Source organism: Ammospiza caudacuta, chromosome 3 (genome assembly GCF_027887145.1).
Source record: "Ammospiza caudacuta isolate bAmmCau1 chromosome 3, bAmmCau1.pri, whole genome shotgun sequence".
NCBI lineage: Eukaryota > Metazoa > Chordata > Aves > Passeriformes > Passerellidae > Ammospiza > Ammospiza caudacuta.
The window spans coordinates 25,415,791-25,434,707 of record NC_080595.1 but is presented as its reverse complement, the minus strand read 5'-3'; positions in this window follow the sequence as shown (position 1 = coordinate 25,434,707).

Here is an 18,917-nt window from a genome sequence, read left to right as displayed (position 1 = left end):
AAATCCTTGAGCCCCTAAAATCTTCAGAACTGAAGTGGTTTTCCCCTTTTTAAAAATATCATTGTTATGCAGTCCCACACTTTCTTTCTGGGTAGCTTTTAAAACCAGAACAGGAATCGCATCACATACTTTCTCCTTCCTGAGAGGGTATTGCCTGGAGCAAACCCAAAATCCTCTGATTGAGGGAAAAACAGGTTAACAGGAAAAGTGGATGCATAATGCTGGAATGAAAGTTTTCAGCTCAATTTAGCATTCCCTCCAGGGTTTATAGAGACAAGTTGTTTGAGGTCTCTGGCACCCATGTGAGTTACATGGTTTACTCTTTATAGGTGGAAATGAAGTATAACTCTACAACATACTCTACAATGGAGTATCTGAATAATGCAGAGCTAAGTGTGCAAATACCTGTATTTAATTATATGTTATTGCACACACACACAAAAACTCACTAGCTGAGCTAAGGTTGCTAAACTGCATATTCCTCCACAGCAAAACAGAAAAAGCAATTAAATTGTTTAGCAATCTATTCCACCCATCAGCTCTTCCCTTCCACCACCCACAGCCCACATCTTTCTCTCTTTTCCCTGAGCCATCCATCCCAGCAGTGTTCATCAGTTATAGGTGCCCTTCTGGGGGAATGTTGCTGCAGGGGGGTTATTTCTGTGAATTACAAGGAGCTTGGCTGTGTGTCTGGCTTTGAAGGGAAAGTGAGGTAGAGGAACAACTGGGAATGATCAAAGGTAAGCTTTTCTGTAACATGCAGGGAAGCATAAGTGTGTGGGAAGACAGAGGAAGAATTGAGGAGCTGTAATGCTGCTACTGATCCTTAGTAGAGAGCACTCCATTTAGGCTGCGTGGTGATGAGCCAGACTTGTGGGAGCTGTGGGGCTGCTCTTGCTGCCCAAGGGTGGAAGCAGTGGATGGGGAGACCCTGTGTCCCTAAGGCATCAGTGCCATGCTGGAAGGCATTGAGCTCACCCTTGCTGATCCTTGCTCCAGTGTGACAGAAAGGGAGGACAATCCCTGGAGAGAGTCCCTGAGAAGAAGTGAGGGCAGTGCAGAGAAGGTCCTGACCCTGCTTGGCAGAAGGCGCTGCTTCACTCTGCCATGGCTGGGCTGAGCCAAGCAAGTACCCAGGGTACCAGGGCTGGCCCATTTCTGGCACAGTCAGCCTTTGAGGAAGGGAGTCAATTGCAACTACAGAAAAGAGTCTGTTCCCAAACCTCTTGGTATTCCTTTTTACTTGTCTGGGGAGTTGTGAAGGAGCCCTTGGTGTGACTTGTGGTTCATCCCCCTGTGGTTTTCCCTGTGTGCCCATTGCTACAGCACATGTCTGAGCCTGGAGACAAAGGTGACAGGGTTCCCTTCCCACAGCTACCTTGTAGCTTCAACAGCCATTCAAGCACAAGGGAGAAATTCAGTTGCTTAAACTTCATCTCTTTCTCCTGTTTGGGACACCCATGTTTATTTGAGATATTTCCTTGGAGCCAGCTGGCATGACAAGGAGAGACCAAACCCTTCTGGAGCAGCAGTGGCCACCGGGTGGAATACCTTACAACATCTCCTGTGGTGTCTGCTGCCATTACACAAACTAATAGAGCACCTGCAGATCATCCCAGCAGAAAATCCAGTATAGGCCTAAGAAGAGCTGTGGAAAGTTTTCTCTAACTGCTCAGAACTGTTTTAGGACTCTTGTTTGTTTTGACTGAGGCAGTTCAACATATCCAAGCTGGAAAGATTAGGAGTGGATGGGGATGATGTTCCTGTGAGTGCTATACATCATGGCTTTTTGTAAAGTCCTTGCTTAAAACTTCTCTAATAATTTTGGCCATGACTGAGTTTTTGATCTTCTCTCTTTTATTTTTTGGTTGTCCCATTTGTATTTTGTTGCAAGAGTTCCCTTACTGCTTGAGTACACCATCTGCAAGCATGAACAGTCTTTGTCAGTCAAGTTGTATGAGTGGATTCCTCAGACTTACTGAAGGAACTAAAATTAAACCAGATTTTTCTCTGGTAGAAACTTTGTAGAAAGAAACTTCAATATGAGAACAGAAATTTGGAAACAAGTTTTATTGAAAGAAACTGGATGGGGAAGAAAAATGTTTAATTTGTTTAAATTCAGTCTTAAATCCAACAATCAGACTGCTCTAAGAAGTGGGAAATCTTAGCTTCTTATTGGATGTGTGACACTGTCTTCAGTGGCATCCACAACATGGGAAGAAGGGACAGCTGTAGTGGAATGTGGCAGAATTTGTCCTAGACTAGTTAAAACTTCCACAGGGCCTCATCCAAGTCTTATGGAAGCATGAAGCCCCCATCCATTGCCTATGATTCTCTGGTGAATTAGCTCAGAAAAACAATTTTCTTGAAAACAATTTTGGATTTTTCCTGTTACTTTTCAGCCAGATCAGTCCTTTGACCCAGCTCAAGATGCAACCTGCGCCTGCCAGCAGAGGCAGTTGTAGAAGCAGAGACAAGCAGCTGAAATGAGGCTGCCTGAAATTGGCCACCAGGACTGCCAATGCATGAGTAGGTGACAAGGAGGACATGGGCAAAATGCGTGTGTGAGAGTGGCCTTGTATGTCAAGAGAGAACCTCGCTTTACAGAAATGTTAGTCCAGCACCTTTTGCTAAAATATTCACTAAAAATATGTGTTTGTCATGTTGGAATGTGCTAATGGCTGCAATCAAGTTGTCTGTCATCTGCAGGCAGTTGCTGACCTCATTAAGGCAAATGGGTTTGCAGCCACATATCACTGGTGGTACACGGAGAAAGTTTTCCTTATGAAGAAAGATAAAGAGAATGAAAGGCTTCACCTAAAGAATTAGGCTTCAGAGGAAGCCAATTGAATTTGTGCAGGCTAAAGCATTTTATCATTGTAAATGTGGGGATTTGGTTGCTGAGCAGATGGTGGGAGGTAAGAGAAGCAGGGTGAGGTGGTCCTGGGAGAAATCCAAGAGAGGTTTTACCAAAGCCTGAGAGACAGGCTTGAATTCTTAACTGGGGAAGTTCCTTTTCTTCACAATTTTTCAGAGAAACAAGAATTTCTGGTTATAATTGGTAAACAAATTTGATTATATGTAAAGAAACATCTTCCTCATAGGCCAAGTGTTTTTCTCCTAATTTCTGTAGGTGAATTAGCAAGATCACGGGTACCAGTTAAGGGCAACATTCAAGAAAAAGTTAGGTAGGGCATAGATGTGCAAAACAAGGGCTTTGAGTATTACAGGATGCTTCTTCTTCCCATTGTACAACAGCAAAGGTGTCTTACCATAATGATGGAACTTGACAAAGATCATATGTTTTAATCAGTTTTAGAATTTTGAGGAAAAAAACTCAGACAAGGTACCCAAGGTTTAAAAAAAATCAACCCCTGATCATGTACAGTAAACATCTTCTACCAAAAATGTCACAGTGATTTTTTGCAGAAGGATACAATGTTCATATGCAGCAGGCAGGCTGACACAGAAGAACTTTGCAACAATTACCAACAGGCCTATGATATTTGATGTGAGATGTATTGCCTCTGTAGGTTTTAATTTGATGTCATCAGCTGTAGGGAAAACACGAGACTGCAGTGTGATTTAGTGGAAGTGAAAGGAGATTAATCACATTTTCATGGATTTTTTTTGTTTCGGAATCATAAACATCTTTGTGCCATGCAAGAACAGAAGTCACTGTCATGCTAGGATCTGATTGATTTCAGCAGGACTGTGTGCATAAAACAGAGGACTTCATTGCACCTTTTAAGAGAAATGGATCCAAGAAACCAGAAAGCCTGGGTGCTCCTTTCAGCCAGCCTGATTTCTCTGTTGAACAGTCTGGGGTTGAGTTAGTGGCACAAGTACAGTTTGGACCTAAGCTTAGCTATTAGAAGAGGTCCAAAAAAACACCAACACTGTAAACCATATAAGAATGCTACCTCCTCCTGGCTTTACTTATATTGTGGAAGGATTGACTTCACAGTGACTTGATATTTATGTTACTACTGTTGTTTTTGTTGGTTCTCACTCCATTGTGGCACTAGCCATGAGGCAGGGCCACTGAACTGACTCTGTACGAATGCAGCACAAGAGTCCACAGTCCAAGGGTGAGAGAAAGGACCACAGGTGGGGTAAGAAGATTTGGGGGTGGTGTCACAAGAGAATGGATCCATATTGGTCAGAGAGAGAAAGGAGCTCTGTTTCTGTACCCCACCCTGCACCACACTGCATGCTAGAAGGGAAAAGAAGCTCTGCAAGTCATCACAGCACATTCTCCAGGAGCTGTGGTGCTTGGGTGGGCACCACTCCTCATAAATGCAGCTCCTCAAGAATCAGGGATTCTCCATGTTATTTTTGAGTGCTTCTTTCTTCCTTGTTTCATGAAATAATGTGCAATTTGTCGGTTACTGTCTGTGACTGAATTGCAGTCATCCTCTCCTTGCCCTGGTTTCAGAAACAAAAAGCTAAAAAGACTCCTTTTTTTTCAGCTGCTGTGTATTTTGAACATGGGGACTGGCACAGGCAGAGCAATGCCCCGTGTGTGCACACACGTTCATATGTACACACACAGCCAGTTGCTGTGGCACCAAGAAACTGTAGAGTGGAATTAGAAGGACAGGTTGATGTGCTGGGGAAGATCAATGAATATGAGAGGTTCAGTGATGACAGATGGCTGGTTTCATACTCTGAAGGAGTGACAGAGGAGGAGGAGAACCAGCTGTGAGCAAGTTGCAGGATGAGTGCATTGGAAGCACAGCCCTGTGCTGGAGAAGCAGCCCTGTTCCAGCAGGAGCAGGAGGATATAAAGGATGGTGTCTGGGTAACTGAAAACTGGTAGTAAAGGAGGGAATAAGTGTAATAAAGAGAGGGGGGCTTGTGCCAGTGCCTAGAACATTTCCCAGAGTTTTAATGATTCAGAAGACATGGTCTCACAAAATGAGGAAATGGGCATGGAGAAATCTGCAGCACAATTAGATCAGAGAAGGGTTGATGGCAGAGTTGATGTTGCAGACAGTTGTTTAAAACACCTAATCCTCACACAAATGCACACAACTTAAATGCTTCTAGGAGAAGGGATAGGGAATTTTTAGTGAGTGGGTTATGGCAGATACAAAGCTTTAAAACAAGTCTAGCATAGTGGATGCTGATTTCTCTAAATTAGGTAGAGGGAAGACATACAGGTATTTGTAAAAAGAAGGCCTTGCACACCCTGGCTGGCCCATGGAAGAACAAAGCAGCATAAAGGTATTTTCCAGTATGCAAGTGGCTCATTTTAGCACAGTAAAATTAAGAGATTAGATTGATTGTAGGGGGGGGGGTAGGAGAATGAGAAATGTGAGACTTTGACATGTTGTAAATAAAACGGAGAAAGCAAAATGGCAAAGGAGAGATGGCCTGCATTATTCTGCACCCTATGGGAGCAAACAGATTGTCCACTAATAAGGAAATGATCTAGCCATTTTTTTAGATTAGTGGTGTGGGAGGAGAAGAATTTAAAGGAGGGAATGCATGGATCTCTCGGTCATGTATCCGCTGGTTGTCGTTGTAGGAGATAATGAGAATGTAAAGCAAAGGTGGGAGGAGAAAATAGCTTCTATACAAATGCTGTGAGCATATTAATAAGGTCAGCAATTGAAAACATGCATTTCCAAGGCTAAGTGTGATATTCCTGGAATGTGTGAGCTAGAATGGACTGAAAACAGAGTAGGGAGATGCAAAGTTTACTAAGGGGTCAGGCTGTGTTCTTCAATCACAGCAGAGACAGCAGTGTATACCCACGTCCAGAGCAGGAAACACTATAAATGTTTTGTCTGTCAGAGCAGAGACTGTTTGGGCAGAAGCTGAGGAAGGACAATGAATGCAGTCATGCTATTCCTGGATGTTGCTACAGACCCCCAGGGCAAGCAAAGAAAGTAGGTTGGGAAATGTTTTTACAGATAAGAGAAGTCTGTAAAACAGCTAGAACATTGATCATGAGGGATTTTAATTACTCAGCTATTGATTGGGACAGCCGCGATGCAGAAGTGAAGTGGGGGAATGGGTTTCCAGAAGTAATGCAAGATTGCCATCTCACATGGCCAGCTGAACAGCCAAGCTTGTGTAGTCTGAGCCTACACAGTCCTAATTCTAGGAAACGTGCCAAGTTCGATCAATGAAGTTGAAGTTGGGGAGTAGTTAGGATCCAGTGACACGGTCTATCACCAGGAAAAAAAAATGTGCAAGAAGAGGCAACACAAGCACGTAAGACACAGGAAGAAATTCAAGCAAATGAAAATTGTGCTAATGAAAATTGACTGGAATATTGTAATGTGTTGGAAATGTGATAGGGGATATTTCTTGAAAGAGACTGTAAAGCTGGAAGGGAAGGGAATGGAGCAGTAATTGAAATTCATCCTAGTTCAGCCTAGTGAGGGAATACGGCAGCAGAGGCTAATAGTTGCAATGATCCTTGGCTAATGGAGAGTTCACTGGGGGTCAGGAACACCTGCATATTTTAGAACAGCCCTGACACTGCTCTAAATTATGAGGCTGTCTGGCTGTCCCTGGCAGCTGTATTAATACCTTTACACCTTGGTCCTCTCAGGTATGTCAGTATATCAGCTGGTGCTCCATTCTAAAACACAGCCTTGAGTTTTCTATGGCATGAGCAACTCTGAAGAAATAAGTGTCGCTACGGCAAAAGTAGAAAAAGAGAACTAATTCTTATCCCAAAAGGCAAGAATGAAGAAGGATTTAATCAGGCTAGGAAGCAATGGCATTAAGAATGTGATGAGCGGTTTCTTCTCTTTTAGCAGCAGTAGGTGAGGGAAAAATACCTTACTTGAAAATACCAAACCCCACTAAATACCACAGGTGATATGACAAGCCCCTAGGATGGAAAAGTGTAAACTTTTAGTCAGTTAAGGGAAGTTATTTGGCAGTACCTGATTGCCATGAAGCCTTCTAGGGGACTGTGGAAATTGATGTATATATAACCACAGCATGAAAAACAGAATGGTAACTAAAATATGAGCACCTGACCTGGTGTGGACTTTCTAGAGGATGAGCTGTCAGGTGTGAAGTGCATCACTGTCCTCAGATTAAAGCAAGAGAAGCAAACAGAAGAGCAGACCAGGACATGGCATTGCCCACAAAACTCACCGTGTGTTGTGCAATTGATCTGCACGCAGCAGAGAAGGGCAGATGATGTTGGATATGGCAGCAGGAAGCACCTGGAAAAGGCAGCCACTGACCCAGGTAGGTGAGCATAGGTGTAGGAGGTGGGATGAGCCCATCCAGCTTTATTTCTCAAACTGTTTGGTCCTGTGGGGTTTGACTGAGTGTCCAGGGGGTTCTTTCTCAGCTGCAGGGTGTGCAGGGTAGAGCTCTCCCTCTGATTCACTCCCTCTGGCTCCACTTACAGCTGATGGAGAGCAGCAGTCATACTCAGGGCTTGAGTAACATGTACTAAAAATTCCTGCATCTCCCCAGCAGCCATAAGGCAGTGTGGATGGTGAGCTCAGATGTAGAAGCCTGGATTGAAGGCATCTATAAGGGGCCAGATGAAGCTGACACTCAGCCTGCAATGTCAGAGCAGCAAGTCCCTGATTACATTAGGCAAAGCAGGGACTCAGACTGTCTCCTACCTCCTTCATTACTGCCATAGTCACTGGGCTTCTGGCTGTCTGGGCTCTTCCCTTGAAATCTGTTTCAGTACCTATCAATAAAGAGTGTCAGTGTTGATGAAAGGCATTGCTTCAACTAGATCATTCAATTGAATTTTTCTGGTGAATTCTGGTAAGAATGCTTGAGGTTTTGTTTCCTTTGGTCACTCATTGATCAATATTAAGGAACATCTAGGAAATGAGAGAGTATACTAAAATATACATATATATGAACAAAAATTATGAAATTTTCCATTGCTTTCTGAGCAAGTACTGTGCCCCATGATTTTTGAAAATGCACAAGTGGCCGATGGTCTATCTTGGTCTACACAGATGAAACCCTACTCACCTTAGTGATTTCTAATCTAGCAATCAAGTCAAAGGCTATTTCCCAAATCCACAAGAAATAACAGAATAAGAGAATCCAAAAATACAGTATGGAAAGTCTCTTCACACATAAGCAGTACTGGCTTGAGCAGCTGCCCTTTTCTATGAGTACTGAAAGACACATCAGTGTATAATGTTGTCACAGGAGTTATATTTAGGGTACTCCCTCATGCTTTGGAATACACGTTTAGATCTCATCAGCCTTCAGCAGCATGTGTGGTTACAAAGATTAGCATCTACAACTTTGGTGTGAATATTTTGTAAATAGCCTTTGTTCTGATGTATTTGGCACTCTAGTCCTAGCACACCAACAGAATCTGATGGCTGAATATCAGAGTACAGCTCAGCCTGTGTATCTCCATGTGTCCCTGTCTGTACTTGTGTACTGAGTTTTACCCACTCTTTCCACTTATATGAAGAGATGGGGAGGAAGGAAAAGACCAGCAATGAGGAGATATAAGGCAGAGACCAGAACCCAAAGTAAAAAAAGACTGTAAAGCCTAGATACAGAATTTATTGTAAGAGTCCAAGAATATTGTCCTGAGGCAATACCCACAGACTACAGGAGCCTGGCAGAGAGTTTTCATCATGGAAGCCCATATTTGTATGTCTTCATAATTTATTTTCATTTATTTTGTTCCTGACAAGCTGTTTGCTGTTGAGGAGTGTAAACCCATGGTCAGCTTGAGATAAGATTAAAATTTTGATATTAACACTGATAATTTTTTTTTTAGAAGGAAGCAAAGACGGAGAGATCTGTGATGTAGCTCCAAAAGGGAAGCAAGCGAAGAAAATTGCTTTTCCTCCAAGACCAATGATTAATGAACAAATATGTGAGAAGTGCTGCATGTGAGATCTTATAAGGAGGTTCTGAGCATGACTGCAAAATGAGACAATAAACAGTAATAAGGAAAAAACAGGTAAAAAAGTGCAGTAAGATTGCAGAGGAGGTTAACATAAATAGCAAGAAGGTGTTCAAGTATGTAAGAAACAGAAGATCAGTAAAGAAGATCAGATGGTGAATGTGATTTGTTGACAGCATAGGTAGATATAGCCAGAAACATTAACAAATTCTCTGTTTCATTGTGCTCATGTAAGAGGATGGTTAGACAAAATAACTTCCAGGGGTTGTGATGCTGGGGGTTGGGGAGGAAGAAAAACAAATAGTAAATAAAATCAGAATGCTCCTATGAGCTTGCCCCATGTCAAAACATATTTTGCAAAGAGTGCCTTCCTTAAAACTAGGGCTGAAGCAGGACATGCCTTTCCTGTTAAGATAAGTGATGCAGATTTGGCAATGTACTATTCCACCAGAATATTTTGGTGGAAGCAAGAAATGGAAAGTGTGGTCAAAGGGATAAAGTGGTTGCAAAGAGGAGAGCCTACATTTGTAGGCTAAACTAGATGAGCCTGATGCCTAAAACTACTCAACCCCAACGTCAAACTTCCCTGGAAGTGAAACCAAGAAAGAAGAAAGCTTATGTGGGCTACAGAATAAGGCAAGAAATGAAGGTTTCTGGTAGAGTGTACAGAGGGACCAGAGTGGCTGCATCAGCTGCAGAAACTCAGGTTTGGTTTTTCTTTTTTGTTTGAAAGTTTCTAGTGCTCTCCAACAGTCCTATGACCCTGGACTGATGTTCCCAGCTAGGGCCAGACAACAGGACCAGGAAATTACCTCCTGGTCAACTCCATCCTACCTCCCGTGGTCTTCATTTTGGTTCTGTCTGCTCCACATTGTGGAAATGCTGCAGCAAAACACTGGGGAGAGGTTTGTGTGTGGGCACAGCATCAGGACATGCTGCCATCCTCCCACCTGCCTGAGGACATGTTCCACTCGGGTGTGAGGAGATGAGGCAGCAGGCTTCAAACATGATGTGATCTCAGGGATAACAACTATCGTATACTAAAGCACAGGAATTACTCAGAGCAGTGGAAGCCAGTGCCAGGTCTCTCCAAGCATGTCTCTCTGAGGAGGGCAAAGGAAGGCTTGAGGAAACAGGTTCAGGCCAGAACAAATGAGAGACAAGACAAAATGCTCGAGAGCGTCAGAAGCATAATGGTTGTGGTGATGATGATAATGATCAGAAGCTTTCACCTCCTGATTCAGGAGCAGGGGTCATATCAAAATTGCAATCTTATTTATGAGGCTGAAGCTTTAACTTATTGCTAAATCTGTTCTTTTCATTATTGGCTCGTGCCACCCGTTTCCCTTTCTCCCCACAGGTCATTTCCTGGCTGCCTTGTTGACTGTCTGTTTTCTGGGGGCAAAGGCTGTCTCCTTTGTCACGCAGCCCTGCAGTGTCACATGGGCCCTGATCCAGAACTGAAGTTTTTAGATGCCACTGTCACCTAAGTATTGATCACAAAAAAAGCCTCTAAACCTGAGCATCTGCCCTGCATCTGCAGCAGAGGCAGAAGGCTTGTAAAATGCAGTCCCTAGCAGACAGCAGGTGTGCCATTGGGCTGTGGGTGAGGGAGGGGAGCGTGTGGGGGCAGTGGTGACAAGGAGGGTGGCAGGGCACACCAGGAAACAGGACCCAACTGGCCCTGCTGGCACCAGTCCAGCATTTGTTTGCTGAAAGATTTGGGGCGAGAGGTGTTTTAAGAAATAATCTGAAGTCCAAGGGTTCTTCTTATGCAAACCTTCAGCAGCTGGCAGCACGGAGGAAATGACTAACGTTGTGTTTGTTGTTTCCCATGCGGCACTTGTGTGCCCAGGACCCGTGGGAGGGGGAAAGGGGAATTTTCTCAAACCCTGTCTGCAAACAGACCCTGCTGATTGCTTTGCTTTCACTGCAAGGCAGCCAGAGGGGAAAAAAGGCCTTGTCCTGGTCAGCTTCACTTCACATGGGGAGGGAGATGCATTTCCCCTGGCAATGTAACTGGAGGGAGGAATCTAGAATAAGATATGTGATAACTAATGCTCCAGGTGCTCACCTTCCTTGCTAAAGGAAGAGTTAATAGAGTTGCAAGATCCTTTGGGTTCAGAACCATGCCATGCCTCACCTGCAGCAGTCACCACCAGTCACACACAAAGCTGAAATTATGCCAAAACTCTCCCTCACTTCTTAACCTCGAGTACCCCTGTAGAGCTGGAGCAGTAAATGCTGATTTTTACCTCCAAATTGTCTCTGTAAGAGATTGCCACCTCTAATACTGCAGGGAGAGGAGACAAAGAAGCGAGGGAGATGGAGAGAGACTCCTCTCTTGCTTCCTGGGCAGCAGTGTTGTCCTCAACCAAGGCACATGGACACAGCATTGACTTCCAAGGCCCTGCAAAGTGGCTCAGCAGACAACCTATAGCTGCACATTTCTAAGGTGAGCAGAGAGGGGTACCTCTGGGCAGCCTGGGAGCTGTAGCAAATGCAATGATAAGAAACGAGCTCTGGAGGGTATTTTTGTGGGGTTTTTACTTTTTTTTTTTTTTTTTTTTTTTGGTTTTTTTGGTTTGATTTGATCTGTTTGTTTGGTTTAGATTTTGTCTTTCTTGTGTTTTTGGGTTCATTTTTTTTTATTTGTTTGTCTTTCTCTTAATTAAAAGAAAAAAAAAACCAACCCAAACCACTCTTATCCTATTCAAGTCAAAACTGAAAAACTGAACACAGGGGAAGCAGAAATTCTGATAAATACATCAGGGTCCCTATGGCAACATATTGGCTTTACTAAGTCAGTCCTTGCTGTGAGCTGATGTCCACTCAAGCAGAGTCCTTACGAACAAACAGAGAGAGGCTGGAATGCACTCAGACAAGCAGAGGTCAAATGTTTCTGTTGATGGGAATATTTTCTTCTCAAAGCTTGGGGCATTTGGGGCAGTTTTTTGCTGTTGTTGCTGCAGACCTGACAAAAGTTCAAAAAACTGAAAGCTGACACTTTCTGTCACAGAAACCACCTGGTCTTGAATGAGGCAGCAAAGCAAATGAAACTTTTGTTTTGTTTATGCCATTGTTTTCCCCTTTTCTATTCTTACAATATAGTTATTTTCAAATAAATGCCTAAGGACTTTTGTTTGTTGTTGTTAGCCCTAAGTGCTTAGAAGATTTAGTCAGAGAAGTCATAAGCCCCATTTGTTGAACCATTCTGTGAAACCTTTAGTTCAAGTACTTTAAGAATACGCCAAAGAATGGTGCTATCCTACCTGCTTTCAGAGAGGGCATGGAAGGAAAATGTATTTAGCAAGAACTGGTGGATCATTAAGTGGCTTTATCTCCCCTCAACATCTCTCTGTAAATAAGTCAAGGTTTGTTGCAGCCTTGTGCAAGTGCTGGCAAAATTTAAAGCCTTAAACAGTGAACTGCTTTGAAGAAAGCTTATCTTCCTAATGGAAACAAATTGTGCCTGTTATTTATAGATGTGGTAAAGCTTTATTAAAACATTGGGGGGAGGGCTTACTTTCCCTCCTTAAACAGGTCGATTATTTAACATCAAACTTAAACCTTGGATTATATTGATAGAATGTGAACCATACACCATAATAAAAGCAAATAAACTCATTCTTTATGAACCACCAGGAACGTTTTAGAACGCAGATGTGAGCTCAAAATTATCCATTAAGGGAAGTAATGCAGCACCAAGAGGCTACCAGCTTGGAGGAATGCCTAGAGAAGGCAATGGGATAATCTTAGCTGTGCTCCTTGGGTGTTGGATCATACCCTTGTTGAGCCAGATGTGTCTGACACATGTACCACTGTTCTGGAATAAAGTATACTGTCATCATGGAGAAATAGATACAGCATAGGCTTCTAGCTACCCTCATGCAGTTTCACAATTTTTTTGACATGCAGGATAGCAACTGGAAAAAAAAACCCAAACAATTTTGTTGCTTTCAATTATGTAAGCTTTTGAAATTTTTTTTTTAACTTGATTTTTTTATCTTTTTTCATTCTGCCTTTCTCAGTCAGGAAAGGTTAGCCTTGATAATTACAGCTTTCAGTTACAGATCTGGTTTCCATTTTTGAAGAAACATAGAAACAACACAATTGGATTATGTTTATAATTAGGTCGGATAAGTGGAACATTTTTTATCTCTAGATATATATTTAGTCACATATCTTCTTTTAGGCTTGAGCTGTTCAGAGGTGACATCAATGGTTCAGTTTAAGATCTGCCTTTGCAGTCTTAGGCAGGCTATTGTAGTGGCAAGGACCTGACCAAAAGTCAATTTATCTGAGTTCACTCTGAGTAATACTTGAGCATTAAACTAGTTTTCTGTCAAGACTTGAAAGTGGGAAAAAGTTCCTAAGCCCTTAATGGGGAAGGAGGTCCAGTGGATGGTCAGGTGGGATTGCTAGTGCATTCCCCAAGCTGCATCCTAAGCTTTTGAGTTGGATAAGGACTAATGGAGCTGAAATACTGCCTTGAAAAGTCTCTCTTTCCAACACAAGGGTGTTGCTCTCTTGACAATCTCATAGCCATATTTTTAGCATGCACATCTTGCCCAAGTCATACCAGGCTAGGCACAAGACCCAGGGTGTCCTCTGCAGGGGAGTGGAGGAGCCAGGAGGTTCAGAGCTGCAGGGCTACTGGCATTGAGAGCCCCAGCACAGCTGAAAGGCATGGACAATCATTCCAATTTCCAATTTTGTCTGCAGCTGCAAGCATCTCAGGGAGCCTATTGAATTTGGAAACATAAGATGTCAGACATCAAGAACTACATTTGGTATTTGGTTTGCCCCAAATTTTGGGGAAAAAAAATAGGATATTGCTTCCTCCCACCAACAGTACTGTAAACCAACAGCTTTAAAATGTCACATTCCCTGGTTCGGGCAACTTCATCTCCTGTCTGCCATTCAGGGATGGTACCTTAGCCTTTGGCCTGTTGTCCATCTCTGGGAAAGATGGTTGAAGCTGAGGTCTGTTTTGTGCTGACCGGTGACCACTTTGCTGGGTAGGGACCCACATATCCAAAAAAAGTCTTTTGGTACCTGTTCTATCCATGGGCTGGAGTGGCTGAGGACCTTACTGCCTTGTTAAATTTATTTCCTTGACAAGCACCAACACACCTGGAAAGCAAGAAAGCCCTAATTGTATCCTCTCACTGGGTGGGGAGTGCAGGCAGGCGAGAGAGACACAAGGGACACACACTTTGACCGTGTCGCTCAAAAGCTTCTCTGGGCACCTGCAGCTGGGCCCCCAGTCATGAAGGAAAGTGGAGCAGGGAGCTGGAACCCAGCTCTGAAATTGCATGACCCCAGGCATGGGAGTGTTTGCCTTTCTTTTAACTTTGCTTCCAGGCTGATACGGGGGGAACAGAGAGAGCATTGTTATTAGATGCAACATGAAGTAACAAACAAAAGCCTGTCTCTAAAAATGTTGAAAAATAAGTTTGGCCAGAAGTACTTTGTTGACCTTACTGAAATAACTCCTTCTCTGACCCAGATACAGCATGTGTAATCCACTTTGTAATGTCACTACAATGCTCATCAAGATTTCTACCTTGATATGACATCTGTAGATCAGGCATTCATTGTTCTGATCAGCAGCGTTCTCGTGGTTGTGTTGCTACCTGGGCAGCTGCTGACACCAAAGAGACTTTGGCTGTATAAGACCATTTGAAATTTGCAGCAGCAGAGCATTTAGGATTTGCAGACAAAACCATTAAAGTATGGGCAGGATAGTTTTCTTTCCCTCTAAATATGAAGGAAGAGGACGCAGGGATGACACTTTATTTAATTTGGATTAAAAGAATGCTGTGAGGTTTCATTTTTTTGGAAAGGTGAGTTTTGATGTTACCTTAAACTGGTAAAAAAAATATATGAAAGTTCTGGCTGAAACTGTTTCCTCTGGAGTTTATTTCTAAAATCAAAACGCCTCTCTGATTTGAAGTTCTGAAACCCACTGCTGTGAATAAAAATGTGCAGCCATTTCATTTATTCATTTTGGAAGAATGAAAGAGGCAATGAGTAAAACTGCAGTGGGATGAGGAAAACCTGCTGCTCAGAATGAAGGTTACTTATATTACAATAAACATGTGTTGGTCTTGGCTAATATTGGTTTAAGTCACAGTCTCATTTGAACTCAAAGTGCCTTTTGCTTTGGCTGCTCAAAGGACACAATTGTCATCAAGGAAGTAAAATCTCTTCTGTTCCCCCAGCTGGAAGAAAAGAGATTGGAGGTGGCAGTGGAAGGGACAGGGCACAAGAAAGAAAAGGAAAGGAAGGCAGACGCTCGCACATAACTTCTTACAATGGCTCCAGCATGCCCTTCCATTGGCAGGAATCCTTTTGATCAAATCCTTGCCCTGGGCTGAAAGCGTTTTAATGAGCATACAGACACCGTCTTTTTTTCTGGGCCTATTTTGTGTTCTTAAGGATAGCTAAGTAAAGCCTGCACTTAAATGATCACGTCTGTGCTCCTTAAATGTGCTGGAGAGGAAAGGCACGCTGCCTGAATGTGGAGGCTGAGCAGGGCCAGCCTGAAGGACAGAGGGAAAATAGCACAGGAGGAAACTCGTTTTCTTCAGCATTTTATTTGCTTGGGGAGGAGGAGTACACAGCCTCCAGAGAGGTGAGGATTTGGGGGTCAGGAGGTGTTTTGTGGAGGCCCCCATGTCCTACTAAATCTCCACAGCCCTGGTTTCTTTGAGGTTCCCATCAAGGCTGCTGTGGCTCACCCAGCTCCTTCCAGGTGCACACAGGGGCACTTAGTGTGGTGCCCTGCTGGGTGATCTCACCCAGATGGATCTGGGACAATGTCCTGCACAGCTCCTCGTGGGAGTTTGCCTCTCACACTCCAACCTAGACCTCTGCTGTTAATTCTCCTGCTGGGGAGGACGTGCTTGGTCACTTCTGCAGTGGGGATCTGTTGGTTTCTGATTCCCCACTGCATTGAGGGCAGGTATGGGACTGTGGGGATGAGCTCCTTTTGGCAGCAGTCTGTCAATAGTGGGTTTGTGGAGCTGAAGAAAACTTTACTCACCTGGGCTGCCAACATTAAACTGTAAAGCACATTAAACAATAAAAAATAATTTAAAATAGGATGATGCTAGACAAAAGGCAAATGCAGTTTAATTTGTCACATCTCATTATTTTGAGGCATTTGTGGGAAAAGGCAACCTTTGTCAGTGTGTCACAGGGTACTAGCAGTTACTGCAAAGCAATAAAGGGATGTTTTGGGCTTGGGGAAAAAAACCCAAAAACTTCACTAACTTCCTATTTTCCTGTTAGGCTTCAAAGATGCAGGTACAAGAGGTGGGGTCCAGAAGAAGCAGAGCCTTCCCCAAAAAGACATGGAGAGGGTTGAAAGAAAGTTTTAACTTGACAGTATCTGCCAAAATGAAAACCTTTTGAAAGTTTTATTGATGTCCATCACAGGGGGTGCAACTACTCAGATTTGCATCCAAACAAGAACCCTACGGATTTTTTGAAATCCTGGTGACAAAGGTATGAAATTTATAATTTGTGACTGTTGTTCCTCAACTGTGAATTGCCAAAACAAAGCCTCCAAAAAGGTCACTTTTATTTGTGACTGATGCATTTGTGAACAGGACAGTGCCAGCACTGAAGCCCTGTCTGGTTTAGCTCAGGGTCCCAAATGCTGCTCAGGTAGAGCTGTTGCCTGGAGCTGGTTGCCCCAGCTGTGTCAGCAGTGCTCTTTCAATAAGGGAAGTGTTACCCCTGCATGGCTTTGGTGTGGCTAACAGGTAGATCTGAAGTGACTGTACACTTTTAGCAGGGTGGTGCTGCATAAACAGTGAAAACTTAAGTCCTGAGCCCACAGTTTATGTGATTAGCTATTTTGCCTCCATTGATGGCACAAATAGCCCTGGAATAAAGATAAGATCCAAAATATGGATATCAAGTTAAAAATCCATGATTTATTATATTTAGGTATTTATATAGTCTTTGTAACTAGTGGTAATTCAGCTCATATCATCATTATTCAATTGATGCCTTTTTATCCATCTCCTTGGTTGTTTTTCTCAGTAACATCCTCCAACACAATCTGTTCTACAAGTTAAATATATGAAATGTAAAATATTTGTGCTTCCAGTTTTAATTTTACTGTATGAATTTATTTAGGAGTCTCAGATTTGTCCCCCATAGAATATGCATTAAATCACTTGTTCCTGCTCATGTTCATGTGAAATAACCTGCAGTACTGAAGGAAGAAGGCCCGTGCATCAGATCACTCTGGTTTCTACTCTTGGTAATGATTCTTTCTGCTGCACCTATTTCAGTGAAGTACCAGATCTGTGACATCAGCTAAGAAATATATCTTTTTTTGGTTGGTCGGTTTATTCTTTAATAATACAATATTTTTGGATTTATTCTTTCACTTAACACATCTTTACAATTCAAAATATATTCCACCTGGTAATACTTAATTTTAAATATTTCATTAATTTAAAGGTTTGTTATTTTTCTCTGTTAATTTTAACCTTCTAACTTTGGGGTGATTTTCTTTATCCAAAAATATTATTAACAACTGACATTCTACACACGCACGTGCATACAAACATATATATTTATAGTTCTACCCACATATAGGTTTGTGTATATATATATGTTTGTGTAGATACACTCACATCTGAACTTAGTCTGCTTATTTCACTCAGCTTTTCAAAAAACCCTCCCTTCATGCTTCCTGCCTACAAGCTGTATTGGCACAGGGCAATTTAGAAAATAATTAATTCATTAACTAATCTCAAGGATACCTGAACAAAATACCAAAACCAACAGAAACAAAAACTTCGGGGGCTTCATCTGTGAGAATGAACATGCAGAGAATTCAGATAGCATGCAAGTACCTCAGAAAATGTTTATGTGGAAAAATTGTCCATGCATTTTATTACTTGTTCACAAAAAATCTCAGTGCACAACTTAGCTAAATTACCGGCAAAGTTAAATTGGGCATGCACACTTAGAATTGAAAACACCCCTTCTGTCTGCCACACAGAGGCCATGAGTTCATGGAGAATGGGAGCACAGAAGTGCCTGATCTCCTGTCTGTAAGAACATGGGCTGCCTGGATATCCACAAAACAAATTCTTAGCAGAAAAAACGGACTTTAACAAGGATGTTAAAAAATTACAACAGGATATATTTCTGCTATGGCATTTTTATATGACTCATACCACTGAAGTATCAATTCTCTGACCAGAAAAATGCAATATTCACTACTGACAATGTTTCAGTGTCCCATCTGTACGTGTCAGCATTTTGCAAACATGCTACAATTTGAAATATTTCATTTTTGAAAGTGGTACACTACATCATTTTTTTGTTTCTTTCCTGGTAGTTGCTTTCCTTTCAGACAGGACTTTACAAACACACACACACACATGCACACGCACACACACACACTATATATATACATATATATATATGCCAGTCTCTTTCATGTAGAATTTATCAGTATTGTGTATTTACAAAGTAATTGAACTAATCAGGTTGCTGGGGTACATCCCCAGCCTGATTACACCTCAGCTGTGCCAGGATGCAGATAGAGGGAAACCTGCACCTTCAAAGAGCAAAAGGTGCAGCACATCAGGGGTTTGGATGCTGCAGAGGGTGTGAGACCAGGCTTGTGCTACAGCACTAGCCATGCTTCTCAGGAGAAATTTGGGACATTCCTTGGAATGATGGCCCCTTTTTCTGAGTTTGAGGTGGGATCATAAGATGTTTTATTCCAGGCAGAGCTATGTGACAAACATTCTTATGAATTTATATGCTCCCATGTGAAGAAATAATATTTTAAGTGCCCAGGAGCAGAGAGTGGGGAAAATATGGGGTTTTTTTTTCACTGTTTTCCCTTCTTTAAGCAGCTTGCTGGCAGCCAGGCTTGCATAGGTATTTGGGTACTGGAAGATGCAGAAAGTGTCCCATGGATCTCCCAGACCTTTTTGCAACAAGAATGACGTGTGGTCATGGCAGAGGCTGCAGACGCTAATGGAAGATTTTGAAA